The sequence below is a fragment of the Xyrauchen texanus genome, chromosome 45 (genome assembly GCF_025860055.1).
Source record: "Xyrauchen texanus isolate HMW12.3.18 chromosome 45, RBS_HiC_50CHRs, whole genome shotgun sequence".
In the NCBI taxonomy this organism is placed as follows: Eukaryota; Metazoa; Chordata; class Actinopteri; order Cypriniformes; family Catostomidae; genus Xyrauchen; species Xyrauchen texanus.
The window spans coordinates 14,906,509-14,916,076 of record NC_068320.1 but is presented as its reverse complement, the minus strand read 5'-3'; the positions used below and the strand labels follow the sequence as shown (position 1 = coordinate 14,916,076).

Here is a 9,568-nt window from a genome sequence, read left to right as displayed (position 1 = left end):
GAGGTATGTTTTTGTGCTTTCAGTGATGAGTAAATGTACACATGTATCAGGATAGTTTAGGTTTCTTTAACGCACCTGGCACCCATATACGTTTTCTGATAGCCATGGGCAAAAAACCTTGAGTTCCTCAAGTGAGACAAACTGCAAGGTATGACTGCCCAATTGTAAAATAATATTCATATTCAAACACACACAGTTGCTACTACTCCTCTGAACTAATTTTTCTGCAGACGAACTTCTATAACTTTAAAAGAGGCACTTGAGTTTATATTACATCAATCAATACTGCTTCCCCCAATAGCAAACTCGGGCAGGCACATTATTTAAACAGGGACGTTGAACTCATTCCATGTCAAAAACACAATTAAAGTCGAGTCGTAGAAGCACTGCAGGGCACAATAATGAATTTTTGGGGCCATCGGAGCACAGAAAATGAACTTATAATTAAGATTTCAGCATTACATTAAATCTATACATCATAAAAAAAAAAAAGAAACGTTTTTTCCTCAATGGAGCCCGTGAGGCAATAGTTCCTCATTACTCAGAACTGAACATTTGAAAACATGAAAATGGTCTTATGGGGAGGCAGAATGCATTTAGTAGTCAGTCTGAATGATGAAGTCTATGTATATTGGATATTATATGGTTGAGAGTGGTACAAATAGGGCTACTTTGTGTAAGAAAGAGATACAGAAACGTGTAGAAGAGAGAGGTGATAGTGAATGAAAGAGGTCCATAACTAGCTTGCCTGTAAAGACAAGCTATCGTACCACAGGAGCAATTACCCATCATGCTACTGATGCTTTTAAAACACACTGTCAGAAAGTCAGCCCAGTCCTGTGAATTCCATAAATGACTGACGTGAGAGAGAGAGAGAGAGAAATTCTTCTGTAAATATTTCTTTGTTTTCGTATTTGCTGTTCTTTCGTGCTGATCCCAGTGTACATCGCTGTTTGCACTTAAGCCTAAGGCTTGAAATTAATCAAAGCACACTTCAGTCACTGTACGAACCACTTTGGGGATTGTGAGGCACTAAAAAACAGCAATAGCTGCTAGTTTATAAAGACAAGCCCAGTTAATATTTCCCAAGCTGATTAGCCATTATCAGCTTTATTCATCAATTCTGAAATATTCCTCAATGCCTTTTAATTGCATGATGATGCTGCATCATCATCATTCTTGCACGGGTTTTCAGAGCAACAATGCCTTAGAATCAAGACAGAGATCCAAAACTGGCCTCAGACTAGTCTCAAATGTTTTTCAACCCCATTGCGATCCTCAAAATGTAATTAAACTAAACATTAGACTTAAACAAGTGCTCAAATGAGTCTCAAGGTATGTACTGTAATTATAAAACCAATTAGAATGCAGCAATCCTAACAAAGCTTTATTACTATATTCTCTTATTTGTCCACAACACAAGCATTGTGTGAGTTAATCCATCAGGATAAGAGGAAATGTTCGGGAGTATGTAATGGACTGACAGCCTCAATCACCATATACTACATTGTATGGGAAAAATAAATAAATATGGTGACTAAGGCATTCTCATTCTGCTTAAAGGGATAGTTCCCCCAAAAATAAAAATGACCTTATCTTTTACTCATGTATGAGGGTGAGTAAATGATGAGAGACTTTTTTTGGGGGTGAACTATCCCTTTAACATCTCCATTTGTAACAATATGAGGGAGGGTAAATGATGTCCGAATTTCATTTTGATCCTTTTTGGATGAACTAGTCCTATAAATACTTAAGAAACTACATGTAGAAATAATTCTCGAAGCCTAGAGAAAATCTCGATCTTGAAAGATTTTGTTACATAATAGATGCAAAATGGTCTGATGTGTGACCATATTTTCCTCTCTCTCTCTCTCTCTCTCTCTCTCTCTCTCTCTCTCTCTCTCTCTCTCAAAGCCTGTTTAGACAAATCTAATCTACAGTGTCCTCTTTCTTGTTTCAGCCTGGTCATTTCGCTCTCTGTATATTTGGCCTTACACCTCTTCATCCCTGCAGGCACCCAAGACATTAGGATTTATGGCTTGGCACCCTATAGACAGAGCTGACCCAGCGTCCAGAGAGGTCCTGAGACATTAAAGCCTGACCTTACTGTGCTCAGCAGGCCTCTGCACATCTGTGGACCAGCAAAGAGGACACTCAGAATCTTCTCCCACCTATTCATCCCACTTTCTTCGCTCTGTCTTTCCACGCATCCAATGACTCCCTTCAGAGTAACTTTAAAACTCACAGAGGTGACATGGACATCTCCCTAGGGTTACTAGATGTTAAATTACATAGTGTGTCACACTATTTTTCTAGACTCTAAGATGTTGTGTTAGGATTTAACTTTCTTTCTTTAGTGGAACACAAAAGGAGACATTAGGCAACATGTTGGAAACAACCTGAAGGTGACTAAATGATAACAGAATGTTTTGGGGTGAACTATCTCTTTAAGGGCAAAATTCACTATCTAGCACATAATTTTCAGCACAAAAGCCTCCTGTCTGTGTAAAGTATGCTTATTATAAATTGCTTTAGTGAATCAGGTGCTAAAACAATGCAGAAAGCTCTTGCAAATAAACAGCGCTATCCCTGAGCACAACTCATTCTTAGTTAATTCCCCTTCTGTCTTTTTAATAAAAATGTAAATACACTGAATCATCTTTTCAGCTCTCCATGACTGCATACACGCTTCTTAACAATCTTTACTGCCTCTTGAGGTTTTTTCCTTTTTTCTCTGCAGGATAGTTCTCTGCATGACCTTTGAACTTGGAGGTTAGAACAGTTTTTCAGCTTGTCAGGTCTCTGTCTGTGATTGGGCCTGGCTGAGTTATAGTGTGTCATGAGTGACAGCTGGCAAGAACCAATAAACTTTATACCTGCATTCCTGTGGAAGACCATTAAAAAAAGAATCATCATACTGCTTTTTTTTTCTCTGTTTAAACAAGGCTGCTCTGGTTTTACTGTTTTACTCTAATGTTCTTGCACAGCTCCCTGGGAAGACATCTGACCAGCTCAGGGGCCCTGCAGTTTTATTTGCAAAGAACAGTGGTCTTGAATCAAAGTGTTAAATGGTTTCTATGGAATAAGTCCACCTTTTTGACTTCAACTTCTGCTGCTGTAAAAATTTAAAAAATGTACTCATTTGAAATAGAGATGACAAGAGCAATCAAAAGTGCTTTTGACTTAGTATAAAAAAGTCTGTAGATAGATAGATAGATAGATACATACATACATACATACAAACAAACAAACAAAAGTTTGAAATGGTGTACAGATTTTGCTCTTATGGAAAGAAATGGGTACTTTTATTCACCAAAGTGGCATTCAACTGATCCCACTGTATAGTCAGGACAGTAATAACATGAAAAATTACTATTACAATTTGAAACAAACAATGTTCTGAACTTCTTAAACTACTTCAAAGAGTTCTCATCCAAACATTCTCCATGTGCAGCAATGACAGATTTGCAGATCCATGGCATTCTAGCTGTCAGTTTGTCCAGATACTCAGGTGACATTTCACCCCACACTTCCTGTAGCACTTCCCATAGATGTGGCTGTCTTGTCGGGCACTTCTCACGCACCTTACAGTCATCCTGATCTCACAAAATCTCAAAGGGGTTAAAAATCTTAACACTCTTTTCCAATTATCTGTTGTCCAATGTCTGGGTTCTTTGTCCACTCTAACATTTTATTTTTAATTTTCTGTTTCAAAAGTGGCTTTTTCTTTGCAATTCTTCCCATAAGGCCTGCACCCCTGAGTCTTCTCTTTACTGTTGTACATGAAACTGGTGTTGAGCGGGTATAATTCAATGAAGCTGTCAGCTGAGGACATGTGAGGCATCAATTTCTCAAACTAGAGACTCTGATGTACTTATCCTCTTGTTTAGTTGTACATCTGGCCTTCCACATCTCTTTCTGTCCTTGTTCGAGCCAGTTATCCTTTGTCTTTGAAGAGTGTAGTGTACACCTTTTATATGAAATCTTCAGTTTTTTTGGCAATTTCAAGTATTGTATATCCTTCATTCATCAAAACAATGATTGACTAATGAGTTTCTAGAGAAAGCTTTTTTTTTGCCATTTTTGACCTAATATTGAGCTTAGACATGTCAGTATATTGCATACTGTGGCAACTCAAAAACAAACACAAAGACAATGTTAAGCATCTTTTAATGAACCAAATAGTATTCAGCTGTTTTGGTATAATGGCAAGTGAATTTAGCAAGATTAATCTAGAAGTTATTGGAGTGATGGCTGCTGGAAATGGGGCCTATCTAGATTAGATCAAATATTACTTTTTCAAATAGAGATGGTGCTGTTTTTTTACATCAGTAATGCCCTGACTATACATTGTGATCAGTTGAATGCCACTTGTTGAATTAAAGCACCAATTTCCTTCCGATAGAGCAAAATCTGTACATTAGTACACCAGTGTCTATATATATATATATATATATATATATATATATATATATATATATATATATATATATATATATTTAATGCACCAAATAGAAAAGAACAAAATATAATACGCGGTATACAGAACAACAGTCCTGACAGTCTTTTGCATTTCAAGTTGTTGCTCAGGTGACCTCCAAAACCCAAAGGAATCTATTTATAACCGTGTGTGAAATGAGTTGAAGGCACATAGTAGTTGTGCAAGGAGTCAAAACATAATAACACAGAACAAAAACGTTAATGTCATTCATATTAGAACAGTATTAAAAGACCTAAATGCAATTTGAAACTCCAAACAAATGACTGTAAATGAACAATCTTTGATTCATTTTGTGCTTAAAAAAACATGCAATACATTAATGCAATATGCAGCTTGTCTCAACTGCTTCATTCCTGCTCTCTCTTCTCTTTAAATCTCCTCTCCATCTTTCACTCTTTTTGCTTTAACTGTGAGCCAACTTGTAGCTCTTCCACACCCCCTTAAACTTTCCCCTTGTGAGGTGTGTGCTTCATTCATCCACTTTCTCTTCCATACACTCCCCTTACACATTCTTCCTAGGCTCTCTTGGATTCTCACACCCCTTGTCCCGGGACTGTACCTAACAGAGCTTGCAGTTCCATAGCCGATTCATGAATTGGATTATTACAGTAGAATAACGGATCTCCAGTGGATTGGGTCTGATTGAAAAGGACAGCTGCTGATTTTGCATTTGAGAGGAGGATCATGGTGCTAGGTACCGTGGGAGAGGTGAGTGAGGCTCTGTCTTAAGGGCACACTGTAATGTAACTCTGGATCTGGAATGGATGACAATTTATCTGTACTGTCTTCCACAACTCTGACTTTGCAGCCCAGTGGCTCACAACACATAAAGCTGTATATCTATCCAGATCGCTGCCAAGTTTCTCTTTCTATCCCTGTTTTTCTCTCTCATGTTGACTCCGAATGTCTCAGAGTGTCTAGTGGTTCTCAACTGGGTTTGCTTCAGGACCCAGACTTTACATTGGCCATCAATTGGCGACAAAACACGATACCAAATCTGGAACCCCTATTTAATGTTGTCTGGGTCATATTTTGTTTTGTTCATGGTTTTTGAGGATGAGGGAATGTCAAGAGAACTGCCCATGTTGGCATCTGTTTTTATTTGGCTAGCTTAGAATTTGTGCCAATTTATAGTCAAATTTGATTGGACTCAACCTCTGACGTCAACAGTGAAGGTATGGGAATTGTTTTCTCCTCCCTTTTAAAAGTTGGTAAGCCTGTTAATTTTGCTATTGCCTATATGCACAATTATATGGTTAGTTGCATTTTATTATTTGAATTTAGCATTGTCTTTCCCTGCTCTTTGCAACCCTACCAGGCCCATTTTTGGGTCACAACCCAAGGTGAGATCCTCTGATCTAAGCTACTGTTATTGCTCTCTTTAAATATAATTTTCTCACAAATATGCACACAACACACCCAGTGTGAGAATCCAGCTGATCAGAATCAATATAATTTCACCCAAGTTAATTTATTTGTTTAATGCATTCTGTAATATGTCATTCTGGAGCTAAATTAAAGACTCATTCCTCTGTATGCTGTCCCACTCCAGTTACTGGCACAGCTTCAATAGCCCAACTAATGCAACCAAAAAGCCTTGAATAAAATGGAGAGCATGTTGGTGATGTCTTTAGTCAGATTGCTTTTTCCTCCACTTGCAGGTTTTTACATGCCTCTTATAGTCGAGAATCATTCAGTCATAATGTCATAGAGGCAGAGAATGATGTCACTTATTTACTGTTCAATGGCAGCCAGCCTCTTATGGCAGCTGATAAGCCACCCCCATTAGCATCTTTTTCAGCTTATATTATGAGCGGTTCTATTATTGAGAGTGCATTTTGAAGGTTGTTTTATAGCAGAAGTTATGTAAAGACTTGCCCTCAGTATCTTTAAAACTCACTGAAATGCCATTAAAGATGTTTGGCTTATCTTATGAATGGGCTCTATTGAACATAAAAATTTTTGGGATTTGTAAGTGTCTGTTTATGTGGTTCATGTTTGATTTTGTGCGCACACAACACTTTGGTTGCTGCAACAATTTTGTGAACTGTTTCTGGCTGTTTGATTTTATGCAGCACCAAGGGTATGTATGGATCTGTGGGTGGTTTTAAAGGAATATTTCCCCCAAAATCAAAATTATCTTATCATTTACTCACCCTCATGCCATCCCAGATGAGGATTACTTTCTTTCTTCAGCTGAAAACAAAGATTTTTAAAAGAATATCTCCATTCTGTTGGTCCATTCAATTCAAATGAATGGTGAACAGAAATTTGAAGCCGAAAAAAGTGCATAAAGGCAGCATAAAATTAATACATATTACTCCAGTGGTTAAATCCATGTCTTCAGAAGCGATATGATAGGTGTTGGTGAGAAACAGATCAATATTTAAGTCCTTTTTAATATGCATCTCCACTTTGACCAGGTCTCCTATAAATAATGAGAGAACTGAGAAAAATCATTTACTAACCATCATGTTGTTCCAAACCCACTTACTTTCTACTGTGGAAAACAAAAGGAGATAATTAGGGTCCGACAACCTCAGTCACCATTCACTTGCATTGCATATTTTTTTTCCATCAATAAAAGTTAATGGTGACTTAGGCTGTCATTCTGCATACTTCCACAGAGGAAAGAAAGCCATAAGGGTTTGAAATGACATAAGGGTGAGGGAACTATCATAAAAAAGTCATATATTTTGCCTGAATGTGCATTTAATACCTAATTTACAGCTACTGAGATAAACGCCTATGAAGTGCCAGCATGCAGAAATGGCTCACAAACAGCAGTGCTTGTAGAGAGAGAGAGAGAGAAGCGGAATTAGGCCGACTCATGTACCTTTATAATCCTTCAAAGTGCACAATTCAACCGCATGCTCACCACTCTGTCATTGCACAGGTCAGCCTGCACTCATGAGATTACATCCTCTGCTGTGTGACTTTGCCTTATGGAAGTTGTTGTGTATTTAATAGATAGAAATATCCCTTGAGTTACGGTGGTAGCACCTTCCTGTCTGTACGTTCTATCAGATACATTCATAAATCAAACAATCAGAAAGCCAGCATCAATGTACTCTGAAGCCAAAGTGAAGTAATTTAAGATTGTCACCAAAACACCTTATCTGCCCCGTCCAGAGTACCACAGTTGTCCTGTATTTAGCTATGTGACATTGCTGCATTGCAGCCCACTGTACGGAAGATGTGGGCTTACAAGCTCGGACAGGACCAAGTTTGTCTGGCATGCGCAGTGTAGTTCCACCACGAAAGGTCTGGCAATGCTCCACAACATCTGCTATAGGATGCTAATTTAAATTTAAAGAGACAGTAAACACAAAAAATTACAATTCTATAATCATTGACTCACCCTGATGTTTTTGAAGTTGGATAGAACGATAGCCTCAGTCACTATTAACTTTCATTGCATCCTTTTTTCCTTTCAATGCAAGTGAATGGATAAAGGAAAGAAAGTCATGCAGATTTGACAGATTTGTACATAATGACAAAATTTTATTTTTGGGTAAATTGTCCCTTTAACTGAATATTCTAAAGTTATTTGACCTGCTTAAAAATGTCTGCAATGACGACTGCTACAATATAAAGTTTTAGTACTATGTAAAAATGCTTTATGGAGTCTCATGCACAGCCAAGAGAAGTTTGTTAAAGTCACCGAACCTGTGCAGCTGCATTAATTTTGTGGACTGTCAAACTTATTCCCTACACATTGGAAGTGGCAGTCGTGCAGTAAAAGATTGTATTAGCAAGGCTGTGGTTTCCTCGCAACCTGACAGTGCTGTCTGTTGGCTGAACAGAGACTTGCTAGTTGCAATACTCCCCACAAATGTATCCTGACAAAGCCACAGCAGTTCTTTGCAAGATCATTAAGTCTGTATGGTCATTATTGATTATCACAGTATTTGAAATGACAGTGATTGGAGAGGAGTGCGCTCACCTGTCTGACACCTCTGAATTTTGTATAAAGAGAGGTATCTGTATGGAATAAGCTGTGGTTTCAAAAGATGAAAAGATTTAGTAATATTGAAACATCTTACAGCTATTTGGAGAGATTTTCAATCTTGTGTTCTGTCGCACAGCACAATTTAATAAACTGCTCAGTTTGAGAGAAACAATATAGATGAAAGTAGAAAATACATTGAAAATTGAAATGCATCTGGATGCTGAACATTTATAACGTATAATGATACTTGAAAAACTAGCGGTTGAGTGAGTTTGTTTTTATTATTTTGGGGCCATTATCTACATAGAGGTGTGGCTGATAAAAATATATATACTTTTATATGGTACAATACAATTTATGAAATGAAATGACACTAACACTCATTTTCATCAGCCAAGTGGACCCAGTTATTGGTCAGCTACTGGTCTATTATTAGTAAAGTTCTCCTTTTCTTTCTACTTGCATTGATGAGCCACAACATTATGACCACCTGTCTAATATGATGTTGGTTCTCCGTGTGCCGCCAAAACAAGGCTGACCCGCTGAGGCATGAATTTTACAAGACCTGTTCTGTGGTATCCGGCACCAAGACCGCAGATCCTGCAAGTAGCGAGGTGAAGCTGCCATGGATCGGACTTGTTGGTCCAGCACATTCCACAGACGCTCAATCAGATTTAGATCTGGGGAATTTGGAGGCCAGGGCAACACCTTGAACTCTTCATCATGTTCCTCAAACCATTCCCGAACAATGTGAGCAGTGTGGGTGTACCTGGTCTACAAAATATTTAGGTTGGTAGCACATGTCAAATTGACCCAGGGTTTCCCAGCAGAACATTGCCCAGAGCATCACACTCTTTCAACCTGATTGTCGTCTTCCCACAGTGCAACCTGATGCTATAATTTCTCCAGGTAAACAGCGCACATGTACACGGCTGTCCACATGATGTAAAAGACTCATAGTACAAGGCGACCTTCTTCCACTGTTCCAAGGTCAAGTTGCAATGCTCGCGTGCCCATTGTAGACACTTTCGACGGTGGACAGGGGTCATCATAGGCACTTTGACCGGTCTGTGGCTACGCAGCCCCATGCGCAGCAGGGTGTGATACACTGTTCT

The 9,568-nt window shown here is 38.5% G+C and overlaps 1 protein-coding gene across 1 annotated transcript in view; it reads left to right on the top strand.

Annotated features, from left to right (window-relative positions):
• The first annotated feature begins 5,098 nt into the window (after positions 1-5,098).
• col7a1l (collagen type VII alpha 1-like) overlaps positions 5,099-9,568 on the top strand; it is a 103,453-nt gene continuing 98,983 nt past the window's right edge. The window contains exon 1 of the mRNA XM_052118746.1: positions 5,099-5,209. The gene's annotated coding sequence lies outside the window, so the exon portion shown is untranslated. The remainder of the gene's footprint in view (positions 5,210-9,568) is intronic.